At 41.6% G+C, this 26,249-nt stretch overlaps 1 protein-coding gene and 2 long non-coding RNA genes across 3 annotated transcripts in view; 2 read left to right on the top strand and 1 right to left on the bottom strand.

Moving 5' to 3' along the window:
• Window positions 1-26,249, top strand: part of LHFPL6 (LHFPL tetraspan subfamily member 6) — a 227,060-nt gene that overhangs the window by 91,227 nt on the left and 109,584 nt on the right. The gene's annotated exons all lie outside the window — the stretch shown is intronic.
• LOC146398544 (uncharacterized) lies at window positions 12,155-19,964 on the top strand. Its single transcript, XR_014819314.1, has 2 exons — window positions 12,155-17,432; window positions 17,499-19,964. It is a non-coding gene; the product is annotated as an uncharacterized LOC146398544 (long non-coding RNA).
• LOC146398543 (uncharacterized) lies at window positions 19,298-26,196 on the bottom strand. Its single transcript, XR_014819335.1, has 3 exons — window positions 23,301-26,196; window positions 22,137-22,215; window positions 19,298-19,690 (listed from the first exon to the last, which is right to left on the bottom strand). It is a non-coding gene; the product is annotated as an uncharacterized LOC146398543 (long non-coding RNA).

Raw genomic sequence — 26,249 nt, 5'->3', positions numbered from 1 at the left:
GATTTGTTCTCCCCTATTACAAGGTGATCTGTGATCAGTGATCTTCCTGTTCCTACTACAACCCAGTAGTAGTAGTGAAGGCTCCAATGATGGTTAGCATTTTTTAGCAAAAAAGTATTTTTTGTTGTATGTACATTGATTTTTAGACATAATGGTATTGAACACTTACTAGACTATAATATAAACAAACTTTTAAAAGCACTGGGAAACCAAAAAATTCATTTGACTCCCTTTATTTCAACACTTGCTCTATTATGGTGGTCTGGACCTGAATCTATTTGAACTATTCCCCAGGTTCCAAGGTGTGCCTATATTTTGCTATATGTTTCCCAGGCTTTTTTTCCCCCTCCTTGTGTTGAGGTTTTAGTTTTGATTTAAAAACTGGTGATTATACTCCCTATGTATTTTAATATTATGTAGTGTTTTTTTCTTTTATAAGTATTTTCTTCTTCAAATTTTTCATCATTTAATGTTTTATAATATTCATTGTAACAATTTACTATCTCTTGTTATTTGATGTTGAAACCTTTTAGCAGTCTTACCCTATTGTAAATAATTCTTTGATGCCCATTGAAGTTTATTTCCTTCATATTTTCCTAGAAATGGAGAAACCCAGTCAAGGCTGTAGGTATTTTAAGCCTCTTATTATAAATATCCAAATGGTACTCTAGAAGACTGGAAACAATGTGTGTAACCAACAGTAAAAGTTTTTGTTATAGAAATTATGGCATTTTAATATGATGGAATATTATTCAGCTATGAAAATTATTACAGAAGAATATTGACATTGCTCATGGTATAAAGATTTTTTCTGTGGAGAAAAAGGTGTGTATGTGTGTGTGTGTGTGTGTGTGTGTGTGTGTGTGTGTGTGTGTGTGTGTATTGTTTTGTACAGAATCAAACACACAAAAGAAATATAATAAAACCAACTCCCCCTAAAACTGAGTTCCTATACCGAGTTTATGGCTTAACCTCTCTACCCAAAATTGTTTTCCCTTTCTTATTCTGCACCTGTTCCCCCTCAAGATTGAAGAGTATCAAAGAGAAGTGGAGGGGATTGTAACTGAGCAGGACCCTATGAGGGGTCCTGTCTCCCCAGGACAGAACCTCCATGTCCTCCACCTGCCTCTTATTTGTAGAAGAACCTTAGCCTCCCAGGTGTTCCCCAAGTTCCAAAGAACACATTTAATCAGAGAAGTGAGAAAATGTAGAAACAAAGGAATACAGTCAAGTAAGACAAAATAATAATAGTTTAGTTCTTAAACAAACTTTAAGACTTTTAGTTCCTCCTCAAGGGCTTTAGGTTATTATCTTGAGCCATATCCTTGAGCTACTGCAAACCCCACCAGGTGAAAGAAGTTAATTGTATACTAACCATCAGCATGTAGACCCCAGGCCGGTTAGAACCAGAGGTTGATGATGTTGACTCCCAGTTACCTCACCAGCAACCAATCAGAAGAATGTCCGTGAACTGACAACCCCCTCCCTCACTCCATCTTTAAAAACCTTTCTCTGAAAGCCATTAAGGAGGTGGAGTCTTTTGAGCATTAGCCACCCAGACTCCTTTCTTGGTGCCTGCATTAAACACTGCACTTTCCTTCACCACAACCCAGTGTCAGTACATTAGCTTTGTTGCCAGTGGGTGAGCTGACCCAAATTTGGTTTGGCAACAAAAATATCTCAATAGAGAACACCTCTGGCTATGGAATCATAGATTGTTCTATTTTCTCCTTTATTGTTTCAATATATTCCAGAGTTTCTATTAGAAATTTGTATTGTTTTAATATGTAGAAAATTGCCTTCTAAAAGCATTCAACTAAATGCATGATGGTGATAAGGTTCTGTCATTCATATGAGTCCTCTTGGCTTTTTTAAAGTTCTTGAGAAATATGACACTCCCAATTTTACTACAAAAATGAAAATTCAGTACTCCAGGCTGTTGGGTTCATATACTCTAGAATCTTGGTTTTTGGAACAATCAGGGAGTGAAGCTATAGAGATAGCCTATAGTTACTACCTTCTCACATTAAGACATTTGCCTAAAGTCAGCTCTTCGGTGAGTTCTAAACTGCATACGTATAATGTGTTTATTCATTAACTTATTTATGTATTCATTCAGAGTTGTTCAGTGAGTACTTATAGTGCTTAGGACTGTACTAAGTTCTAGGTAATAGAAAGATGAATAGAAGGCTGTGCTTTCCAAAAGGTCACAGCTCAATGCATTTTTAACAAACACTTGACTTGAGTCAAAATTTGAGGGAAGTTACAAAAGGTCATTAAATTTCTGCCTTCTGTTACTTAACTGTTTTTCATATTGCTTATCCTTATTTCTTTGACATCTTACCTGTGCAATATTTGTTACTTGCGTGCTGTCCAATGCAGTAGTCACTAGACACATTGAATGATTTAAGGTACTTAAAATTAAATACAACCTAAAATTCACTTTCTCTGTCCCACTAGCCTCATTTCAAGTTCTTCTTAGGCGTGAGTGGCCAGAAGCTACCAATTTGGATGGGCAGATATAGGCTATTTCCATCATCATCACAGAACGTTGCATGGGGCAGCCCTACTCTAGGAGGAAGAATGTCTCTCTTCTTTCCTACCATCTCCACTCCCTGTCCTCCTCACCAGGTTCTTCTTAGATTGTTATTGTGGCCCCAACAAATGACAGGGATTTCCTTTGCAATGGATCCTGCCCATCCTCATCAGAGAGGTAATCCTTGAAGAACCATGGTGAACTGTAGCTCCCCAATTTAAAAATGTTGGTCAGCTTATCACTTCCAAGTCAAATCCAGACTCTTTAGGCAACCCATCCTTTCCCTCCCTCTCAGGCCTTAAATCTAAGACTTCAGCCAGTTGTAGCCATTCTGCGTCTCCCAAGCTCCCCCTGCTCTTTCTTGCTTCTGAGTTACCCTTCACACTAGCCTGTCTGTCAGAAAGGTCATTTTCCCTCTTTACCGAGACTGAGAATCACTTCTAAGGCCACCTCTGCCCTAAGTTTTTCTCTGATCTCAGATCAGAAGTCACCCTTCCCCTTCCTTACTTATGGCTCAAAATTTATAACACCTCCCTGGCATCATTACATAACAGATTGTATTATATTCCTTGCTCATCCCTTTTTCTTTACTTTTCTTTTTAGGGCCTCAACTGCAACATACAGAAGTTCCCAGGCTGGGGGTTAAATCGGAGCTGTAGCTGCTGGCCTGTACCACAGCTCGTGGCAATGCCGGATCCTTGACCCACTGACCAAGGCCAGGGATTGAACCTACATCCTCATGGATACTAGTTGGGTTCTTAACTTGCTGAGTCACGATGGGAACTCCCCCTTTTGCTTTTCTTGACTATAAAGTTTTAGAGTAATTTAAATGGAGGTAGAACTGCATTTAGTGAACGACATTTACATGGTAGACTCACAAATTTTTGTTGACTAAATTTAGAGATACATAGCAGTCACTGTCTTTATTTTAATTGCACTATTTGAGTGCATTAAATATCAGAGTAGCCCTTATTCTAGTGAAGTTTGGGTTGATGGTCCATTTTAGAGAGCTAATAATATGCTCACACATCCGACGTAATTGAAAGTACTGGGATTGAACAGTGGTCTATTTTGTAGGACTTCCAGGGAAATCAGGGTTCATTAAATACAGAAGGGAATCACATGAACAGTAGGAAAAAATTCAAAAACCAGATGAGCAGGACTGAGTCAAGAAAAGCTAGATATTTAGCAGCTGCCCTCTCCAGCTTTACTTTCCAAATTAAATGAATAATTAAAGCTTCTTTGAGGCTCTGTGGTGTTATTGTTTTAATTGTTGGTGTTATCAGTTCACATATCGTAGTTGCAATTTCATGACAGATGCTGAGCTTTACAGCTAATTACATGGCCACAGATGTAGCTGTAATTCCAGCATTAGTGACTGCTTATTTGTAATAGTCATATCTTTTCGCTAAACACTCCAGCACATTGGTACTCATGATGCATCCAGCATATCATTGTTTCCAAGGTGGAGACGTAGCTAACATAGAGACTGATACCCCTGAGATCTGCCTTAGCTCAGGTGTAACCAGAAGTGGAATTTTATAAGGCTGATTGATCCATCCACCCTTTAGAGACTTTGATTTTGTCCACCTTGCTTTGTTCCCTATCAGGCTTTTATGGACTTACTTCCTCTTGATTTGACTTTATTGTAGCTCTGTTCTTGCCATTCAGGACATTAAAAAAAAAAATTGCCTAAATATTTTCCGCATCTTTGGGGATCAATTAATAGGAAGGAGAGCAGTGAAAGGAGAGGCCAGGTTCCCCGCAGGATCCTCTTTGTTATCTCCAGCTTTCCATCTTCTGGTATAGGAACAACAGTTTGGATTTTATTTCAATTGATGCTTACTTTTAATTTTATGTCCGTTACCTCTTCTTATTTATGTGCAATGTGTGTGTTTTTTTTTTTTCTTTGTGTGTGTGTGTGTGGATTCTAAATAGAAGTTTATCCTTTACTCCAGCTTTCCAAAAGCTGCATAGAAAATTAGGATTGGTTATTTAAAAAATCATAGAGGGTGTCTGCATTCCTTTAATGTATCTTTAAAAAAAGACATGATTGGAGTTCCAGTCGTGGTGCAGCAGAAACAAATCCAACTAGGAACCATGAGATTGCGGGTTCAATCCCTGGCCTTGCTCAGTGGGTTAAGGATCCGGCATTGCCGTGAGCTGTGGTGTAGGTTGCAGACGCGGCTTGAATCTGGCGTTGCTGTGGCTCTGGCGTAGGCTGGCAGCAGCAGCTCCGATTAGATTAGACCCCTAGCCTGAGAACCTCCATATACTGTGGGTGTGGCTCCAAAAAAAAAAAGACATGATTATGAAAAATCATGGAATCATTCATATATGTATAAGATTAATGGGGAGCTGAGAGGTTATCAAGTTCAAGCCTTTGAAGGAGTGTCAGTGGCTTAAGGAACTGAGGTATCTGTCCAAGGTCCTATTCCTGCTCAGGGGCAGCCCTGGGGCAGGAACCCACTGCTCCATCAAAGAGATGCTTTAAAGCAGAAACAGAAGAAACTATTTGCCTTACAAAGTAGTTCCTCAGGGTTTTACAGCAGTGCCCCAGACCTCCCAGTGGTTCGCACTTAGGTTCTCACGCCATTGTTCAATGACTCTTGCACACCAGTCATGACACAAGTAAGCATCAGCCGCAACCACTTGATGATGAGATGCTGCAAAGCCTCGTGTGTGTGTGTGTGTGTGTGCGTGTGTGTGTGTGTGTGTGTGTGTGTGTGTGTGTGTCTATATCTCAGGACTGAACAATTTGCTGGCAGATCTGTTTTTATAGGAAAGGAGACCTGGGAGTCTTTGAATGATACTGGGCAGCATGAGATGAGGAAGGCACCCAACAGATACAGGAAGGCACAGGAGCCATGTAAACTGAACAAGTTTCCGATAAGGAAGTTTTGGTCCACATCTTCCACATTCCTGATGAAGGACATGGAGTCTGAAATGTTATCTACAGAGTCACATGTGTCGAGTCCAGGTAGTGAGTATTGGTGATGGTGTGTTTTTGAAACCTTGTGCTCTGATAAATGTCTAAGCACTGTTTGTACATTAATAAGCACCATCCGTGCCTATGGAACCGAGGAGCCCTATGCCTGGTCCACGTTACTATTTAGGAAGTGGGAGCCTAGGGCTTGGCACCTACGCTGATGGTCTAACAGTGGTCATGTGTCAGCATAAAGTTCAGTGCAATTAACAATGCATCACGTGATCTATCAAAATAATGGTGATTTCATTTGATAGTTAAGATGTTCTCCGTGCAACTAGATGGATAGATTCAGGGTCAGCCTTCGAAGTTGCATCTTTGATGGAAGAGAAGGGCAGGTTATGGAGGAGTGTGAGCGAGGAGGCCATTGTGACAGTGTTAAGGCAGAGTTGGGAAAAAGGAATAAACTGCTGGGATAAAATGGAGGATCAGTCACCTCACAGTTATCCATTACCTCTTTCCAGAGCTTGCATTAAAACTGTCAAAGGCTCATCCTTTACTCAGATACTTTTATAATTCTCACTAAACTGGATGCAGGGTTTTAAAACTGCTTTTCTTCCTGTTCCTCCCTAGGGTAAATAGCAAAGGCAGTTAAAGAATGCATCTCTTTTAATGTTACCACAAAGTAACCTGCAATGCACTCTGCCACGCATAGCCTCTGACGTAATTCTCTGGACCATATATATTACATTAGTGTGGGAATTTGCTAACTCTTGTCAAATGCTTTAACAGCATAAAAGCACTTTCAGAGTCCAATATGATTAATTCATAAACCTTCAGCGAGGTATGGAGGTCCTGAGCCTTGTTATTGTTGTTGTCATTATCTTTCTGATTTTGCAGTTGGACTCACTAAAATGCAAGAAGGTTAAGCGCTTTACCCAAGGTCACTTAGGAAGCCGGTGGGGCTCCTGGAGCAGGACAGGACAGCTGCAGGCTGAAGCAGGTCCTTTGGCTACTAAAAATGGAGCGAATGAAGCCCAGAAGGCACTATAAAGTTTTTGAGGATTGAGGAATCGCTATTCCATCTCCATTTGTTTCTTGAATAATGTCAGAGGGACATATGGTCTGGCCCAAAGTGATGGAGGGTCCATTTATCATTTTTAACAATTTTTGGAAGAAAGACTTTCCGGGGTGGTCCTTTTTGTCTGTATGATAGTTTCCAAAAGCTTCCAAGATTGTAGGCCTAGTTTCTGAGAAAGACCTTGAATTTCATCTCTCACTGAGTTAACTACTTATCTTCCTGTGGATGAAAATGGTACATACGTGTTCACTGAGTTGAGTGGTGACCCCTGTGGAAGCTGTGGTCCCTGTGAGGATGGCAGTGTTTGTACTGCAGTCTCTGGAATATGCTGGTTAAGTACCACTGAATGAATTGACAAGAATATGTGAAAAACTTATAGTAATTTTTCATAAGCAGGGACACAATTTCCATCTTTTCTTTGGGGCGACCCATTTGTTTTAAATTAATGAAACAGAGCAATCCAGCCAGCAGCTAAACTGCTTTCTCTTTTCAACTTAGACACCCTGACATGCTAGCATTTCTTTCTGTTCTGTAAAAGGGGCTCAATGTGACCCCTGCTTTTCAGGCTGGTGAGATTACACTTCCATTCGTCGTGACAGATTGCAGTGCCTCTCTTCCTGACAAAGCTATCTTTAGAGTGGAGTGAGACAGCCTGACCGCTGTCACTGCGTTGGCAGTGATACTCAGTGCCTGCTTGGATGAAGCAGTTTGCACCCCTTTGCCTGCCCCGCAAGGGCTGCTGGAATGGATGTGTGTGTATATTACCTGCCTATAACTGAAAGCACAGGGTTGTGCACATTTTAAATAGTGTTATATTACCTGACACAGTCTATACTGTCGGTGGCAGGATCCCTACTATCCCATACACAGCAACAGCATTGCTGCAGCTGGCCTTTCTGTAGAAACAACAATGGCACAAAAACAAACAAAAATCCCCTCCCAAGATGGAGACACAGTCAGTAGCACTTACTGAGCCCTGCCCCGGAGACAGTGAGTGAAGCAATGATATGGAACCTCTAGGTCCCTGTCCCATTAAGGATTCCAACCCCACCTTCCATTTGGCTGCTTACAGTTTCCTTAGGAAGGAGAATAAGACCTGTAACTAGTTCCCCTTGACACTGGGAAAGCTGGGGGGAAAGGGTTTGAGGGTCAACCAGACTTAGGTCCACCACAGACCCAAAGGCCTTGAGCAGCTTCCTTACCCCAAACCTTTTTCTTATCAGTAAAACTGGAATGATAACACTGATCTTGGAGGATTGTTGTCAGGATTAGAAATGTTTATTACAAGGTGCCTGACACAGCCTGGAACTTTGTAAAAGATCAATAAAAGGCAACAGTTGGAGTTCCCCTTATGGCTCAGGGGTAACAAGCCCCACTAGTATTCCATGAGGATGTGGGTTCCATCCCTGGCCTTGCTCAGTGGGTTAAGGATCCGGCATTGCCGTGAGCTGTCATGTAGGTTGCAGGTGTGGCTTGGATCCCGAGTTGTTGTGGCTGTGGTGTAGGCCAGCAGCTGCAGCTCCAGTTCAGCCCTTAGCCTGGGAACTTCCATATGCTGCACGTGCAGCCTAAAAAGCGAAAGTAAATAAATAAATAAATAAAAGCCAGCTCTTGTGGCGAGGACGAATAACAGCACAAGCCAGTAGGTGCCGAGTGCCAAGTTGGTGATACAGATGTAAATGCTCTAGGGAGTCAAAGCAAATTAAATTTCTGTCACTACAATTTCTAGACTCTTTTTTTTCTCCTAGATTTTTAGGACTTATCATTTTCCTTTAGGTCTATCCTGATTTCTTTTGCTCCTTGAAAATGTACTGCTTTTCATCGCTGCCTTCATCTTAGCTAGCTCTCGATTAGTCATCGTGGCAGAAGCCAAGGAACGCATGAATAATTGAAATTCTGAGGTAGAACTTGGGGAAATCTTATTTTAGTCTACTTTCTAGTCTGGTCTTGCATTTACCAGAAACCTATTAAGTAGCAAAGTGAACTAGTTTGTATCTTTCTTTCCCATCATTCTATGGTGCTGCTCTGAAATGAAAAAAAAAAAAAAAAAAGAAAACAGATGGATGTCAGGCGGGAGAAGAACAGATTCTTCCTTGACTCATTTGTAAATTCGATAGTTAATTGCAAACTTCTTGAAAAAGGGCCGCACCCATTTCTCTGAATTTGATGTACAAGCAGAATATTCAGAGATTTTTAAATGCCTATAAGACACTGTTTGGTTAGAAAGTGGTGATGTTAATAACGCAAAGTAGGATATAGACCCCAAACATTCCTACGTCTGCTTTGTATGCGATGTGATTTTTCCTGCTGATTTATCTTCCTTCATAGTTTGCTTAATCTGATATTAAATGTAGTTGGTATTCCCCGAGCACTAACTGACTAATGAGGGGAAAGTGACCCTGCTGGATGGGAGGTATCGCTAGAAACCTTTCTGGAATTGAAAATTGGCCACAGAACGTCTGCAGGCTCACGATTGGATCATTGTGAATTGACTCTAGATGAAAACTGCCAGGTTTGGTCATTTGTTTTCATCACTGTAAATAGCACTAAGTTCTTTCTTGCTGTGCAAGGAAGGGGGTGGACATCTCATCAGGCATTCTGAAGGTGAAGGGGCTGGTAGGTGGCCCTACATACAGATCTCTAGGGACTCGCCTACCACACACCGGCCTGTGCCCCCCCCCGCCCCCCAAGTGAGAACTTCTGAAAGATACTCCCCAAAGCACTTGATTACAGATGGAAATGAGACCAAGGCTGGTGTTTACAACCCTCGTAACTGGCTCCAGCCTCCTTCTTGGAGGCTTGGATCTTTTAGAGGAAGTCCTGGTCATTGAAAAGAATCCAGAAAGGAAAACAAATCGTCTCAGTGCAGGCAGCGGTGGGGAGTCGGGGCGGTGGGGGCGGGGGGAAGAGGAGAGGGAAGACAAGAGAGGAGGAGGGGGCGCGACTTTTCCGGCAGGGGCTGATTGTCCCCACCCTGTGTATAACTCAGGATCCCATGGTCATTGAAGAGACCACTTTTCTGTCCAGCCGGGGTGTCCTCTCTTTAAAGTTTCTCACAACTGCGGCAAACACAAGTGAAAGTTTCAAGACCACCTTTGGAAGGCAGAAGGCGCAAATGCTGGTGCGAGTGTCCTCCATCAAGGGCCTCTCTCAAGCTGAGAAAAATCACGCATTGTTCCAGCTAAGAAGAGAGCTCGTAGTTTTGGTGGCTGTGGTCAGGAATATCCTTCTACCCAATGGAATGCGGGATTTGAAATGATTTGAAACCGCTCCTAAATGTTAACGGTTCACTGGGCTCAGTAGGTCTCAAGCCCCTCTCCTCCGTGGAGGGGGTGGGACAACAAATACTAGCGACGGCTGAGTATCTTTAGTCCCTTCCTGTTTCTCAGTCAGTAAGCTTTTCCCATGGGTGGCTCCACCTTCCTCCTCTCCACATTGATCTTTGGTGCTTTTGTAATATCCTAAATGGGGGGCTGTGTGGAAGCCAATGAAGAAAACTGCATCAGTATTTCATTCAGAAAATATCCAGAGGAAATAGAATCTATACCAATAAGCTGGGTGTTTCATGACATCATAAATGCTTTTTCCCGGAGGCAGAATTGGATGGAAAGCAGCAAAATGTAGTTTTGTTAAAAAAAAAAAAAAAAAAAATTGTGACCAGGCAGCAAGAGTTTGGGAGAATCTAAACCTATTGCTTTTGTGTGTGTGACATTTTTACGTTAGACTTGAGGTAGGGGCCAAGCAAAGTTCCCTTTTCTGGTGGCGATCCAAGACACAATATTGGTAGCGTTGCTGGAGCCTTTGCGCCAAACACAACCCCTAGAAAGAAATACATGAGAGGGGAAGTGGTTTTGACAGGCGGAGAGCTGAAACAGGACAGAGGTGATGCCATAAAAATTTCTTCTGTCTCATGTATGTTCAAAGAAATCTCGTGTGTAACATTACAGTTTTTTAAAGTTTTCAGATGTTTCCAGTGTGGTTTTAAGTTTCATTCACTATTTGGTTTGTTGTGATGATCATTTCATAATGTACAAAAATATTAAATCACTATGTTATAAACCTGAAACGAATATAATATTGCATGTCGAGTATAACTAAATTTTAAAATTCAGTCAAGCTAAAAATTTTTTCTTTCGGTTTATAAGTGTGTGGTTTTTGTCATGCATGTAGTATATGTTCATTATAGAAATTATGGAAAATTCTAAAAAAAGTGTTATACCACTAAAGTGAAATTCACCAATAATTCAGCCTAGCAGAGACACCCATCATTAAAGTTGGAAAGATAAATTTGGAAGCCATCCTCTTCCAATGCCATCCTCTACAGTGTCTGCCAGGCTACCTGCACCTGTCTGACGCTCCGATTCCCTGACTCCCCATCTGATACCGTGGATGCAGGATGACCTTCCACTTGAGTCCTGTATCTAATCCATTCTCTTTCCCTTAGCTTTTGTACCTCCCTTGTTACATGAAACTCTACATTCCCTTCTGAGTACTATTTCCTTGCCAGCTTTCACACAACTGAGTTTTCTTTATTTGCTGCCTTTACGTTCTCCTCTCTTCTTCTTTCCTCATCCTGCTCTGTCACTTTGCTAAAATTCCCATTGTGCAGGTTACCCATGACCTGCTTGTTGCAAATCCAGTGGCTAACTCTGGGTTTCAATTTTCTAAATTTTTGTGTAGCATTTGACATGTTGACCATTTCTCCTCTTGGAATGATCTTTTGGTACATCTTCCAACGTATCACATCCTCTTAAATCCCAACTCACCAGGTATTTTTCCTCATCTTCCTCTGCTTGGCCTCTTAATTTGGACAGAATTCGTTCTTCTTGAATATTCTCTACCCTGCACTTACTTTTTAAAAAACTTTTATTAAAGTGTAGTTAATTTACAAGATTAATTTACAAGGTTGTGATAATTTCTGTTGTAAAACAAAGTGACCCAGTCATACATATACACATATCCATTCTCTCCCAGATTCTTTTCCTGCATAGAGTATCATAGAATACGGGGTGGAGGTCTCTGTGCTATACAGGCTATACAACAGGTCCCTGTTGGCCAATCATGCAATCCCAAACCTTCAGTCCATCCTCCTCCCCAAGCATGCACCTGTCCCCTTCAGTAACCATAAGTTTTTCAAAGTCTACGAGTCTGTTTCTGTTCTGCAAATAAGTTCATTTGTATCCTTTTTTTTTTTTTTTAGATTCTACGTATAGGTGACTATCCTCACTTAATAAGATGTTTCTAGGTCCATCCATGCTTCTGCAAATGGCATTATTTTTCTGGCTGAGTAATATTCCATTGTGTGTATGTATCACTTCTTTATCTGTTATTCTGTTGATGGGCATTTAGGTTGTTTCCCTGCTTCAGCTATTGTAAATAGTAATGCAGTGAACACTGGGGTACAGGAATCTTTTCAAATTATGGTTTTCTCTGGATAGATACCCAGGAATGGGGTTGCTGGATCGTATGGTAGTTCTATTTTTAGTTTTTTGAGGAACCTCCCTGCCAGTTTCCTTAGTGGTTGCACCAATGTACATTCCCACCAACAGTGTAAGAGGCTTCCATTTTCTCCACACCCTCTCTAGCATTTATTATTTGTAGACTTTTTGATGATGGCCATTCTGGCTATTGTAAGTTGGTACGTCATAGTAGTTTTGATTTGCATTTCTCTAATAATTAGTGAAGGTGAGCATCTTTTCATGTGTTTTCTTGCCATCTGTGTGTCTTCTTTGGAGAACTGTCTACTCAGATCTTCTGCCCATTTTTCTTTTTTTTTTTTTAATATTGAACTGAAGGAGATGTGTGATTCCATTGAGAACCATGCTTTAAATTTGAGGGGAAGGGAAGAATTAGAAGGAGGGAACAACATACACGCACTAGTGGATAAAACAGATGATTAAGGAGAACTTGCTGAATGGTGCAGAAACATCTCCTCAATAGTTTGTAATAACCCATGTGGGAAAAAAGAGTGGATATATTAATAGGCATGACTGATTCACTTTGCTGTACACCTGAAACTAATACAACGTTGTCATTCAACTATATGCCAATAAAATTACATTAAAAAATAAAATAAATGGGATACCAATAAAAAACTGTTATCGACATGCCAATAATTCCCGAGTTTCTCACCAGTCCTGTACTCTCCATCAAGCTTCACATAGCTAATTGCCTACTAGGCACTCCACATGGTATGTCCAGCAAAACATGGCCAGGACTAACTTTTGATTCTCTAGATCCACATTCGCCACTCTACAGTGTGCCCCACTCTTAATGGTCATCACAGTATGGCACACTTTGGAGTCATGCTTGATGTCTCTTCTTCCCCCAAACTTCACTTCTATTCCATCAGCAAGTACTCAGATGTTGTTAAACCCCTCATTTAAAATCTTACAATACATTCTCCGTAATTGAAATAAAATGCATATTCATTTCTCTGGCCTTGCACAACCTGACGTTTGCCTCTTCCTCTGAATGCATCTTGTACCCACCTTCCCACCCTTTTGCTCTCTGTCTTCCAGCCCCTTAACAAGCTCATTTAATTTAGGGGTCTTTATCCTCATCATTAAGTATCCCCCTCCCCCATCTTTTGCTTTCTCTCATGGTCCCCTTGCATCCCAGATTTCTTTCTCTAAAGCCACGATTGCTAATTGCACGGTCTAAAGTAGCCCCATCCTTCCCACTTACCTTTCGTCACCTGTGTCTATTATATGTTTTCTTAGTACTTGCCAGCATCTGGAACGATCTTGCGTCTGTAAGCATTTGGTCATTGTAAGTTACTCCTTTAGAATGGAGACTCCAGGAAAGCAGCAGTCTTGGTTGTCTTCTTTACCGCTTTGTACTCAAAGGATAGAACAGTGCTTGCTATGAAGTAACTGCTTAACGCATATGGACTGAATGATTATGGAACAAATATTTAAAAGTACCTTCCTTTAGTTCTTTTTACTGTGAATGAAAACACTCTGTTCATTGTCTCTTGGAATAACTTTTCATCACCTGATTTTTTTTTTCAATTACCATTGTAAAATTAGCATTTTCCTCTGTTAGGCGTTTTTTACAATTTTTTTAAATTATAAGACTTACACAAGTTAGTTAGGCAAACTTAAAAGTATAAGTAAACTATAATGAAACAGAAAACCAATGCACAGTAGTCATTAATAATTTGCACATAATTATCTGCATATGAACATAGAAATATGTAATACGTTCAATGAAAATATTCAGGCTAAGAAACACAATTTTTTGTGTGTGTGTTTTTGCCATTTCTTGGACCGCTGCCACGGCATGTGGAGGTTCCCAGGCTAGGGGTCGAATCGGAGCTGTAGCCACCAGCCTATGCCAGAGCCACAGCAACGCGGGATCCGAGCTGAGTCTGCAACCTACACCACAGCTCACGGCAACGCCAGATCGTTAACCCACTGATCAAGGCCAGGGATCGAACCTACAACCTCATGGTTCCTGGTCGGATTCGTTAACCACTGAGCAACAACAGGAGCTCCAGAAATACAATTTTTAATTGCTAAATAATGCTTTGTCCCTATGGCTATGTCATAACTCATTTGTGGTTTTGTGAATATGCAGTTAATTCCACTTTTTCAGTACCAAAATAACATTGCAACACATACCTTTTCTGACCTTTAGAGATAATTTCAAATTCTATGATTTCAAGATTTGTTCTTTGAGTAATATTGGTAAGAGGTAAGCCTGTAATCTCTGTGTGTGCCTAGTTGCCTAATTTTGCTTTGACGTACCATCGGCAGGTCTAAGCTTTCTATAGGGATTTTTGTCTAGTGAAGAAGGCTGGGCTCTTAAGCCAAGGAGTTCATTTCAGGGGGTTCACCTCGGTATCTTCCCTTCTTCTTCTTGGTCATGGTGTTTCCTCTGCCAGGTAAAAATCCCCCCCTTCTTCTTAATACCAGAAGGGACCCTTTATCCTGGACCACAGTGGACTAATGGCAGGGCCGGTCAAAAAGAATTACAATAGGTGGATGTGCTGTATGAAACATACATATTTATATTCATATATGTAGATGAATATAGATGCATCTATAGCAAGATACTAATATAAACTTCAAATGGAATTATCATGCGTTTTGGCTGGTGAGCACTTTCACTTAAATGTGCATAAAATCCTTTATCCAGGAGGTTAATTAGCATTACATAGCTCATGGTTTTAAGTCCACCTTCAGATTTTCTTCGTTTTGTTCTTCACTAAACCCTTGTCTTTTTCCAGACAAGACCTCCTTCCAGCCGGCACCTTTGGAAGAATCAGTGCCTAAAAATATTAATGGGGCTTTTCTGTGCTTGTGGAATTATGGGTAGAATTTCTTCTTAGTTTGATTTTTTATCTATATTTTCTAGTTTGTCAGATTTACTTGTTCGCAGGGTTTACGATAACATGAGTAAAGGCTAATTGTATACCGTAAGCTTCAAAAAAATCGAGCCATGAAATAGAACATCATGTACTTGGATCCATGTTAATGGGTTTTTGGCTCTGCCTCATCCTGGCACTTGCATCTCAAGTGTACTCATGACAGTCACAGGAGATTGTCCGTGTTGATCTGCCCTTAAATATGTTTTCTGACTCAGCTCCACAGAGCGCTGATTACTGTTGATGGCGTCTCTGTTATTTTTTCCTATTTTGTCCTTCCTTTTAATTTCTGCTCTGTTGTTCTTTTCCAAATTGTTATCACACAGTAGCTCTGCAGTGACCCCTGACAAGCTCTGGAAACTGCAGTCCCTCCCCAACCTCGTGGCTGATTGAGCTCCTCTGGCAAAGGGATCAGAACCCCCCTTTATGAATTTAGATGAGGTACTTGTGTGTCCACTTCTGCCAAGACTTTCCCCAGTACTCGAAAGATGTTTTCTGAATTGTGCTTGTCTACCGCTCACCCCAAAAAGGCATTTGCTCTTACTCTGTTCATGACCACTCTAGGTGGGTTCATCTTAAAACCTAGGGAATTAGCCAGATTTTTAAAAAGACAAAAGATCCATACAAAGTACATGTTACGTGCTGTTAGTATATACAGGTTGTAATGCTTTTGTGTGTGTGTAGGTCTAGTTCCCTTCCTAGTCTCTGAGTTCTTTCAGTTGTTATTTATTCATTATTACATTTCCAGAATTTGGTATGGTGCCTGGCGCCCTAGAGAAGCTCAGAAAAATGCTTATAGTTTAGTTCTGGTTTCCTAAAGAAAAATCAAATAAATTAACTGTTGAGTCCACCAAGCCTTCTGTGGGTATTCTCAATTTCATTGAGATATCCCTTCTCAGAACTTGCATTAATCACAGGGCACACCTTGCCCACTCCTCCAAGGCAGTAGCACTCACTGCTTAGAAGCCTCAATCTCTGTTCCTCCTGAGAACCTTGCTGCATATACAGGACATGCTCCATAAACACCGATGCTGCTTTAGTTTGATTTTGTAAATGGGAGGACTTTCCGCGTTTTGGAACATTTGCTTTGTTTAATGCCTCTCAAGCCTGAACAGTGGTTTCCAGGTCGCTGCTCTTAAATTGGCATTGATTGGCTTGTAACTTCATACTTCCATCCATATTCTTTTTGGATAAGTTTATCCATGACTGACTTTCCAGGAAATCGATAGACGATTCTCGCTCAGTGAGACTGTCATCACTTAATAACTACCTGTTGAGTCCCTGACACCCTGCGAAGGTGCTTCTCGTAAACCAGGAGAAAAGCTGGAACTAGAACCACGAAATCTTTTGACCTTTATTTTTTGCTCTCGAAAGTCACACTTTCTTCCCACTCAGCTGAGGAGCCGACGGATCAGCAAACAAGAGACAACGTGATTCCTCTAGGAATGGCCTCCCGTGTGCTACAGAAGTGCCCTTGGTTAGTAGACTTCTTTCCTTCGTGACAGCATCCTAAGGATGGTGGCTGGGGATTCGGTAACAGAGGCAAGTTCCTCTTCTCACATTTGCCCGAGACCAAGAGCATGCGTGCAGATCAAGTTCTACCACTAAGCATGGTGTTCAGTAGTTCCTGTGGTAGAGATGCTAATAGAATTCTAAAAGTACTTGTAAATAGCTCCCTTCCCATGAAATCTACCCAGAGAGGCAGAAGCACCAGAAGGGCGATCACGAACTAAGCCACGTGGCGCAGACTGTCTCTACTGCAGCAGTCCAGGGAAAGAAGAGAACCCCACTGAGGGGGACAGAAAAGCTTTGGCGTCACAGAGGACAAATCTGGGCCTGATGCGCCTTGTAGCCCAGAAGCAGGGGCCGTCCAGCGGGGACCTGGTGGTAGTGATGGCATGGGAGGTGGGGGAGAGCTGGGTGGGCTGCATATGACAAGACTGGGTTCTGGAAGCATAAAACTCAGGCTCTGGAGCCATAGGAAATGTGAATGAAGTTTTAAAGTGTCAGAACTCACTTATATGTGGAATCTTAAAAAAAAAAAAAAAGGGTACAAATGAACATATTTGCAAAACAGAAACAGACTCATGGACTTTGAAAAACTTACAGTTACTCAAGGGGACAGGTGTTGGGGTAGGAGGGATGGCCTGGGGGTTTGGGATTGGCATATGCACACCAAGTATGGAATGACTGGCCAGCAGGGACCGGGTCTGTGGCAAAGAGTCTACGCAGTATTCTGTGATGATCTATGTGGGAAAAGAATCTGAAAGAGAATGGTGTGTCTCCATGGATCACTGAATCACTTTATGGTAGAGCAGAAATTATCACAAGCTTGTGAATCAGCTCTATTTCTATAAAGCTTAAAAAAATAAAGTGTCAGAACTTCTCTTTTCCTGCCCTTGTTTAATCGGTTACCATTTGCAGATATTGTCCACAGCTTATCCACCATTCACTGTATGTAGCCACAGAGACCATGGACCGTCCCTTGCACAGGGCAGTGGACCTCATCCTTCATGAGGTGCAAAGACTGCATATTGCAATGGACCATCCCTTGCACAGGGCAGTGGACCTCATCCTTCATGAGGTTCAAAGACTGCATATTGCAAATGCATATGATGACACTACTTCTCAGGCTGGGAGTCCTGTTCGCCATCATCTTGAAGGGAAGGGCTTCCTCACAGGTTGCAGAGTATCCAGTCCATACCTTACTAAATATCACTGCTGGTGTCGCCTTGCAAACACAGTTTACAAATTCTTCAGACCCTGAGGTATATTTTTTAACCAGACTTATGTTCTCAGTGATGCTACAGTTGCTATAAATTGCATTGGAAACTTGAAAAAACACAGTTAAGAATGTACTTTGCCCTCAGTTCAGTTCATTAAAACTTCTGCCTACCTTCAGCAGAATCTCTTTAGGCTCAGCTACTTTGCCAACTTCTTCTTAGATCTTTAGTAAGAATTTAGAAGTTATGCCAAGGACTAAATAACTCTCTGGCACATGGCATCATCTTTTAGTTGCAAGCCTTATTCAAATAGTATTTATCTAATAGAATTTAAAATAGAGCTTATTTTTCATTTTGTAGTTTGACTTTTTATTTTTAATTAATACATGTTTACATAGAAGTAGACATTCTTACACAGACTAAAAAACTGGCATGTATGCTCCATGAGGTTAAATGCAATATTCTGCATGCACTTTGGCCATCATTTGTTAATAGGAATAGTAAATAATCAGCTTATGGAAAAAGATTTTTTTTTTAGCTCCTATGAAATAATTTTAAAAGTTACTGGTAATGTATAGTCAGGACACAGATATAAACACATGCCGTCACCCATATGATTCTGCATTTTCTGCATTGTGGGACACCTTTTTAAGAAGCAGCTCTTTTTTTAGTCAAGGGTACCGTGAACCTCATCCTTTTCTCTGGGCATCACTGCCACTGTCCTTGTCTGTGTTCTCCCTGGGAGGCGTGGGATGGACCCTCTGACTTTTGACTGGGGCTGATGGCTGGGTGGTTCCATTTATACTCCAATCACAGTAGCCTGTTGCTGATACTTGATGTGGGGGCCTCTGTGATGCTAAATGACATCTTCCAGCCACCAGTAGCCTGTCTCAGGGATGTTTCCGAACATATCATGGTGCCAGCCAGAAGGTGGGTGCTGTCCTGGAAGCTCCCCTGTATGTGGCTGTAGATGGTGCCCACGGAACCATGTGCCACTTGACATTCTTTGTTTTGAGATGTGCTGCCACCACAGTGTCCCCCAGAATTTTGGTGGCCATTTGAAACCACTGTATTCTGACATTAAGTATCTGTGTGAAAAAAACTAAACCAAACCAAACCAAACAAAACAGCAGAAGAGGTGTTTCTCATTTTTTTGGTATGGTTTTATTTTTAAAAATAGATCAACTAATCACATTTAAAGAATTGATCCTCAACCTTGTTACCATTGTTAAAACTTATTGAGTTGCTCCCTGGTGGCCTAGCTGTTAAGGATCCAGTGTTGTCACTGCTGTGGTTCGGGTCCCTGCTATAGTGCAGGTTGGATCCCTGCCCCGGGATTTTTGGCATGCGATGGGTATGGCCAAAAAAAAAAAAAAAAAAAAAAAAAAGTTACTGAGCACATCTGATCTTATTTTTCATTTTTTAAAATACGGAAATAGATTCTCTAGCACCTTCAAAATCAGGTTCAAGTAATTCCATGTGACATGGCCTTCACGATCGCTCAGTCACTTGATGACCATGCACACTGCCCTCTTTGAAATCTCACAGGTGGTCCCTCCGCCCTGACACATCACCCCCACCCACACCTCCTGTCCCATCTGCCTAATTTGTGGTTCTCTAAGGCGGTCCCGAGACCACGTGAATCAAGATCAGATGGGAAGCTTCTCAAAAACCTAGATTTTTGGGTCAGATCTGAGATTCGTTGTGTATCACACTCTGGAGGGCAGAGTGGGACTGTTTTGAACAAGTTCACCCTAAAATGTGAGAACCACTGATGCAGGAAATACATTCCTTCTTGGAAGACTGAGTGTCACCATTGTCCATCTAGGAGGCCCCCCTTCCTTGTCAGGGTCCCTGCTGCCTGCTCCTCTAGGCTGTGTGGTGTCTGTCTGCAGTGCCTGTCTGTCCCTGCGCTGGTCTGCAGGCTCCTTGTGGGCTGGGACATGCACTGCCAGCTCCCTTTGTCCAGTACTTCCCACCGGCAGTGTGTGAAGTGCTTCTCTGTGTGCTCATGGCCAGCTCCGGCTTAGTGTGTCACACCATTAAACTAACCCTAAGCGTATCCATTAAATTAAAATCATCTGACTTGTTAGTTTGGCTCTAGAAGAGCAAGACAGAAAGTGAAGAAACATTATTTTCTTCTTCTCTTTTTCAAAGAGATCCTGTTTAAGCACATGAGGAAAAAATAATAATATGATATTTTAACTTAGGAGATAAAAACCAAGTATAAATAAAAACAAAAAGTTGTTAGCAATTTGTCCTGCCAGGCTTCTCCTTATGGGAAAAATGGAAACACTGACTCAGAGCAAGAAAAATGAAAAAATAAAGACAAGTGAAATTCTCCCCGTGAAACTAAAAAATAATTTGTATTGTTGTTTTAAACAAACCCTTAAAAGAGAAAAGCTGTATTATTACAAGGAGACAATTTGTTCCTTTTCCTTTTGAAATCTTATCACTTAAAACTTTTTTTATTACATTTTTCTCAGACCACGGGACACAGAATGTTTAATACAGGTCATAAAAAAGGCATTCTCATAAAACATCTGTAAGCAGAGATATCTTGTGGCGGAATGCATGTGATGCTGCATTTGCAGTTTTATTCTGGGAGATAAATGGTCCACCCTTGCCCTGGAAGCAGTGACTGCGTCCTGAATAGTTACCCTTTCTCCAAACTCTGTCAGAAGATATCGAGGACATTTTGTGTAATTGGAAATGTACTAGATGGTCATCAGGTTTTTCAAAGTTTTTCTTTTTTTCTTTCTTTTTTTCCTCTCCCATTTCTCTTTTTGGTTCTCCGGAGGAGCCAAAGAAGAAAGAGATTGGATTTAAGTTGCTCCTTAGTGGTCCATAAAGAATGCGGAGGAGATTTTGAAGTAGCATTGATAGTTTTATTAAGCTTTATAGTTGTTCTTTGCCGGGGGGCTAAGTTGGACATCTAATTATAAATTCGTGAGGATTTGTATCAGCAGAACAACTGGCCAGGGAGTTCCCTGTTGTTACGTCCCTCGTTGCGGAAATACCATTTCTACTCGGAACCGCCCTCTTGGGTCAGTATGAACGCACTTGGAGTTTTCTCTCTGCAGCCCACGGGCACTTCCGAACGGCTTCCAATTTCAATATCGTGTCTGTGGCATTTACTCTGCAACTGGACATGGTATTTGGCTGTCGTAAATTCTAAATAATACCACTGGTTTGTGTTTCACTTTCTACTCCTGTCCACAAAAAGGTTATTTCATGCTGCAAATTGGTGCGTGCCCAGTTCCTGTAAAGTAACCCAAGAAGGACTTTTATGGATGACATTGACAGAGACGGCTGTTCATGAGCCGGAAGGAAAGAAGACTTCAAGGAGCTCAACTCCTTAAAATCTGGGAGATGAACCTAATAGAAAAAGGGAATTTGGACCTGTTTATATTGGAGGACATTAAGTGTGAATAGAATGGGGGGCGGGGAAGAATGCCACATCCTTCTCTGGAACGAGCATTGGCTTTCATTCTTTCACTCTGGAGTGTCTAAAGAGCTCAGCGATTGCTTGCACATTTTATGTCTTGGTGTCGCATATTAGACAGGTAAACACACAATGTATTTTGTGTTCCATCTCTGTGTGTGTGTTTGTGTGTGTGAGTCTGTGTATATGTGATCTTGTCTATCTTGTGTCTTCCTGTCCTTACTCTGGAAGAGTTGGGCATTTCCCTGGAGACCTTTGCTTCTTAAAGCACACCTGTTTGAAGGAGACAGGTGAGGTGGCATCACAACCTTGTTGGTGTGGCTGTAGAGAGGACCCAGGCCAAACTCATGTTTGAGAGAGGGGCTCCATGAAAACCTTCTTCCCCACTCCCGTGCCCACCCTCTGCCTTCAGCTGTCTCTTCTAGAAGAAAATGCTGAGGGTTTGAAACCAATAATGGCAATGAGGATGGAGAGGAGGGAACAGATGTCTGTGATGCTTTGAAAAGTGGAAATGACAGAAATCCCTGTCTCCTTTGCCTGAAATAGGCTTCTCTCCTCCCTCTGACCAGCACTGCCTCTGTCCTCAGTCTTTCAAAATTCAGCACAGGCGTCATTTCCTCCAGAAGACTTTCTTCCTCACTCTGATTGGTTATCCCCCCAGCATCCAGCCTCTCCTTCTCCCAAACCTACTGTCTTGTCATTGCCTTTCTAGGTGTCTCTCTGCTGGTCTCTGAGTTCTTTAAGGAGAAAGACTTTCTCACTTCACTCCTAGCTCATGGTGCCTAGACCTGGGCTTTGCTCACTGTAGATACGTGATGACTATTTATTGAGCACAGGTCTGAAGGTCTGAAGTGAAGAGTGAGGGATAAAAAGAGCACCTAGACTGATGATTAGTTTCCTGTTTTGGACCCTAATTGAAATGTTTCCTATTATTATTATTGTTGTTGTTTTTAGGGTCACACCTGTGGCATATGGAGGTTCCCAGGCTAGGGGTCGAATCAGAGCTGTAGCTGCCGGCCTACAGCACAGCTCACAGCAACGCCAGATCCTTAACCCACTGAGCGAGGCCAGGGATCAAACCCGAAACCTCATGGTTCCTAGTCAGATTTGTTTCTACGGAACCACGATGGGAACTTCAAATATTTCCTATTATTATGTAATAACATTTTGTACATTGAAAAGCATTATCTAAACCTGAGTGATTAATTTCACTTGTTTTGAAATCAGTATTTTTCTTTCATTCCGATGCTATTTATTTATTTATTATGGCTGCACCCATGGCATATGGATTCAATAATCCGAGCCACAGCTGCCATCTGTGCCATAGCTATGGTAACACCGTATCCTTTAACCCACTTCCCAGGGCCGGGGGTGGAACCCACACCTCCGCAGCGACCTAAGCCACTGCAGTCAGATTCTTAAACCACTGGGCCACAGTGGAACCTCCTCAGATGCTTTTTAAAATTAACTTTCATTTTTAGAAAGTTCTTGAACCAGGTATCAGATTTTTGTGTTGGCAGTCTGTCTATATTATTAACTATTTATTAAAAATCTTTCATCTATATATCATCTTTCGTTTCCCTCATGCCATGCCTACCCATTTATGGGTGTGCTCATTCCTCTGCTTAGCAAGTTAGAAATGTGTGTATAACTAAAATGCAATCTGTTAAATCCCCAAAGAAAAGAAAATTTCATTTTGATTTATTGGGATTTATTTTTTTAAAGTCTGTGTTTGTAATTAAAAGAAGTTTCCTTTTCAGCTTAGTTCTTAGCAGCTGATGTTTATTTAGCATATAAAAAAACTGACGCACAATGGTGATTGAAAAAATTGAATGTGAAGAAATGGAATATAAATGGAATAAATTGAAAAATATTAAATTGAAATTGAATCTTGTCATTCTCTAAATTTGACAGGAGCTTTCTTAACAAATTAAACATATTAGATGGTTTTCCTTTGCACTTTGAACGTGCCTAGCACAAAACATTATATTTGATGTGAGAGATGTTGAAGAAGAGTTCACCTGGCCCATTTAGTTTAGTCAAATTTTACCGAAGGAATTTTTCATTTTAGCCAGCCTATTTTGACTTAGATTATATATATTTTAAAAGTGAACAGAGAGGAATTCCCTGGTAGCTCAGTGGGTTAAGGATCTGGCAATTGTCACTGCTATGGCTCAGGTCACTGCTGTGATGCGGGTTCGATCCCTGGCCTGGGAACTTCTGCGTACCACACATGTGACCAAAAAATTAAAAAATTAAAATGAGCAGAGAGATGAACTGATTCAGTTGATTTTTCAACCCCAAATGCCATTTCTTTTAAGTCTGGAAGTTAAACATTGCCGCTTGGAGGACTTTCTTTATATGCCTATGATTGAGGCATAATCAGTCACTGAGATTCTGTGCTTTCACAGAGCTTTGCATGTGTTTCTACTGTAGTAACGATGCCACTGCAATGTGATTGTGTCTTGTCCGAGACGGTTGTGAGAGCCTCGTAGACAGAGACGTTGTGTGGTGTTTCATCTTTCGTTTCCCTCATGCCTAGCCTACAGCAGATATTTAGCATATGCTTTAGGAAACGACTTGACTTAACTGTACTTCGATTTGGTTTCACTCTGGTGAGGAGGTAGGTGGCGCTCCCTTGGCCAATCAGAAACCACAAATGTCTAGTACAAGTTCACGCCATTAGCCTATTTGGTCTCGTAAAGACAGGGCTTCTTATGTTCTCTTGATGACTTTCTGCTAATTTATTTTGGATCTTGAGCACGTACCTACTGGCTTGCTCACAAGGCTAACAGGAAAGCAGGGCCATCGTAGGGCACTTAGGGATTATTCCCCAGTGTAGACAAGCATCCTGGGAACCTCCTATGTCCTGCATCTTTTTCATCCTGAGTGAAATGCAGTGAAGAAATCATCAGTTTTATTGAAGGGGGAAGAAATTAGAGGACCCTGTGAAAAGGGAAGAGGGTGGTTTGCATGTGATAGGGAAGTGGGTGGGCCAGGACGCTGGGAACCAAGTAAGTGTATGAATATGTATCCTAGGAGTATTATGAACACCAGGTTACTTCCTGGTTGTTGGTGGCACGTGTTATAGCGAGAGAGAGCGAGCGATGGGGAGAGGAGGAAAAAGCTGTCCGGGGAGCCAGGAGACAAAAGACAGAATCTGACTTGAAGTGTTTTGAAGACTCTCCTGGCAGGAGAGCTGAGACCTGTCTGCTGCCGTGACTATTATCCCAGCATTAAATCTCTGCCAATATGGTTTTCCTCCTAGAATAGCCACTGCTCCAAGCTTTACCTGGGCAGGCTAGCCCGAGGCAGATGAACTTGGCTAAAACATGTCTAGCGTACGAAACAAGGCTGAGGCACTTACTTGAAGAGAATGTCGGCCCTGCTATGGGGTTTTATTTTTACATCTTGGCATCTTCCAACTGTACAAATGGCGAACAGAGGATGCTCATCAGAACAGGAATTCCCTTATGGAATCAGGACTGAGTTTTTGATGGAGAAGAATCTAAGATGTGGCTGCTTCTGAGAATTTTCATCGTGTGTAGAGTTGTCCTAAGTAGTAATGAGAATGTGGAAGGGTAATGTTGGATATTTTTGATCAGGAAGTGTATTTGCATTCTTTCCTGGGGACTGTGAATAATCCCGGATGCAAATCATGACATCGCATTTAGGACATAGGCAAGCATGAAGAGACACATCATGGAAGCATTGTACTGGTGACAGAAACATCAAGATGGTGCATGAATCTTGGCCCAGTTCAAGAAACAAGCCAGAGATTTTTCTTTTTTTCAGAAACCACTCAGTACTAGATGATCTGTCTGAAGCCAAGGGCTAAGCCCAGTCCCCGCTGCCCTCACCAGCTCACTGTTTGGACTCGAATGGTGAAGGCCAGGCAGAAATGCATGATTACTCTATAGCAGCTATAAAGGGAACTGTTTAATGTTCTCTGTCTGTTATGGAAAGATGGAAGGATACGTAAGAGGAATAAATTAAGGAGTAAAGAATTTTCAGAAAGGCAGTAGGAGAAAAGTGATAAAGGAATATCAGAAGTGCAGAGGCTTGCACAGATCTACTAATACTCCTCAATAAATGTGCATTATGGAAGGTACTAATGATTTGGTTTTCTGGAGGTTAGTGGAAAAGACAGCAGTTGGGTTGGGTGCCATCTCAAGAATTTCAAGGATGGTAGTGCTTGAAAAAAGACCTTCATGACATTGAGTGACAGGAATATGGAAGCAGGAGGAAGGAGTATTGTATTAACATGACAGGCAAGGGAAGTCCTATACCCTGTGGACATGGAGACACCCTTCAAAAGTGCAGGTTGATGAATGTTGGAAATAGCTGGGCGGAGGCTCAGTGATAAGGAACCCGACGAGTATCCATGAGGTTGTGGGTTCTACCCCTGGCGTCAAGCAGCGGGTTAAGGATCCGGCGTTGCCATGAGCTGTGGTATAGGTCACAGACCCAGCTCAGATCCCGCGTTGCTGTGGCTGTGGCTGTGGCTGTGGTGTAGCCTGGCGGTTACAGCTCTCATTCGACCCCTAGCCTGGGAACCTCCATATGCTGCAAGTGCAGCCCTAAAAAGAAAAAAGAAAAAAAGAAAAGAAAAGAAAATAGCTGGGAGGAGATTCATTTACTCATTCAACAATGTGAGTAGAATGCTTTCCATATGTCAAAACACCAGGAATGGAAATACATATAAGACATGGTGTCCAAACTGTGGAAAGGTAGGATCTAGGAGAAAGATAGGAATCATAGAGGGATGAGGGCAGTTAAGGGAAGAGGTTCTGTGCATTGGAGACACAAAGAGACGGTGAGAGATAGACCCAGGTTCCTTCTGTAAATAGAATCAAAGTGGCTCTAGCTCTTCATCTGGATTTCATTTTATCCACACTCACCTTTTGTTGTTTTAGTATGACAAACCCTATGTTGTCTTCATCATTTTGTCCCAAATAATAAAGATCAGTTTATAAAAAGTAATGTAGGGGAGTTCCCTGGTGACCTAGTGGATTAAGGATTTGGCGTTGTCACTGCTGTGGCACAGGTTTGATCCTTGGCCCGGTAACTTCCACATGCGGTGGGCATGGCCAAAAATAAGACAAAATAAAAAATTTTAAAGTGGTGTAAGATTACAGAATGAAACAAATAAATGAATTAAGATAGT

Source organism: Sus scrofa, chromosome 11, assembly GCF_054392235.1.
Source record: "Sus scrofa isolate SSC_HxYL_T2T_F1_AM1 chromosome 11, Sscrofa_HxYL_maternal_Yorkshire_Landrace_v2.0, whole genome shotgun sequence".
Lineage (NCBI taxonomy): Eukaryota > Metazoa > Chordata > Mammalia > Artiodactyla > Suidae > Sus > Sus scrofa.
This window is presented reverse-complemented; position numbering and strand designations above follow the sequence as displayed.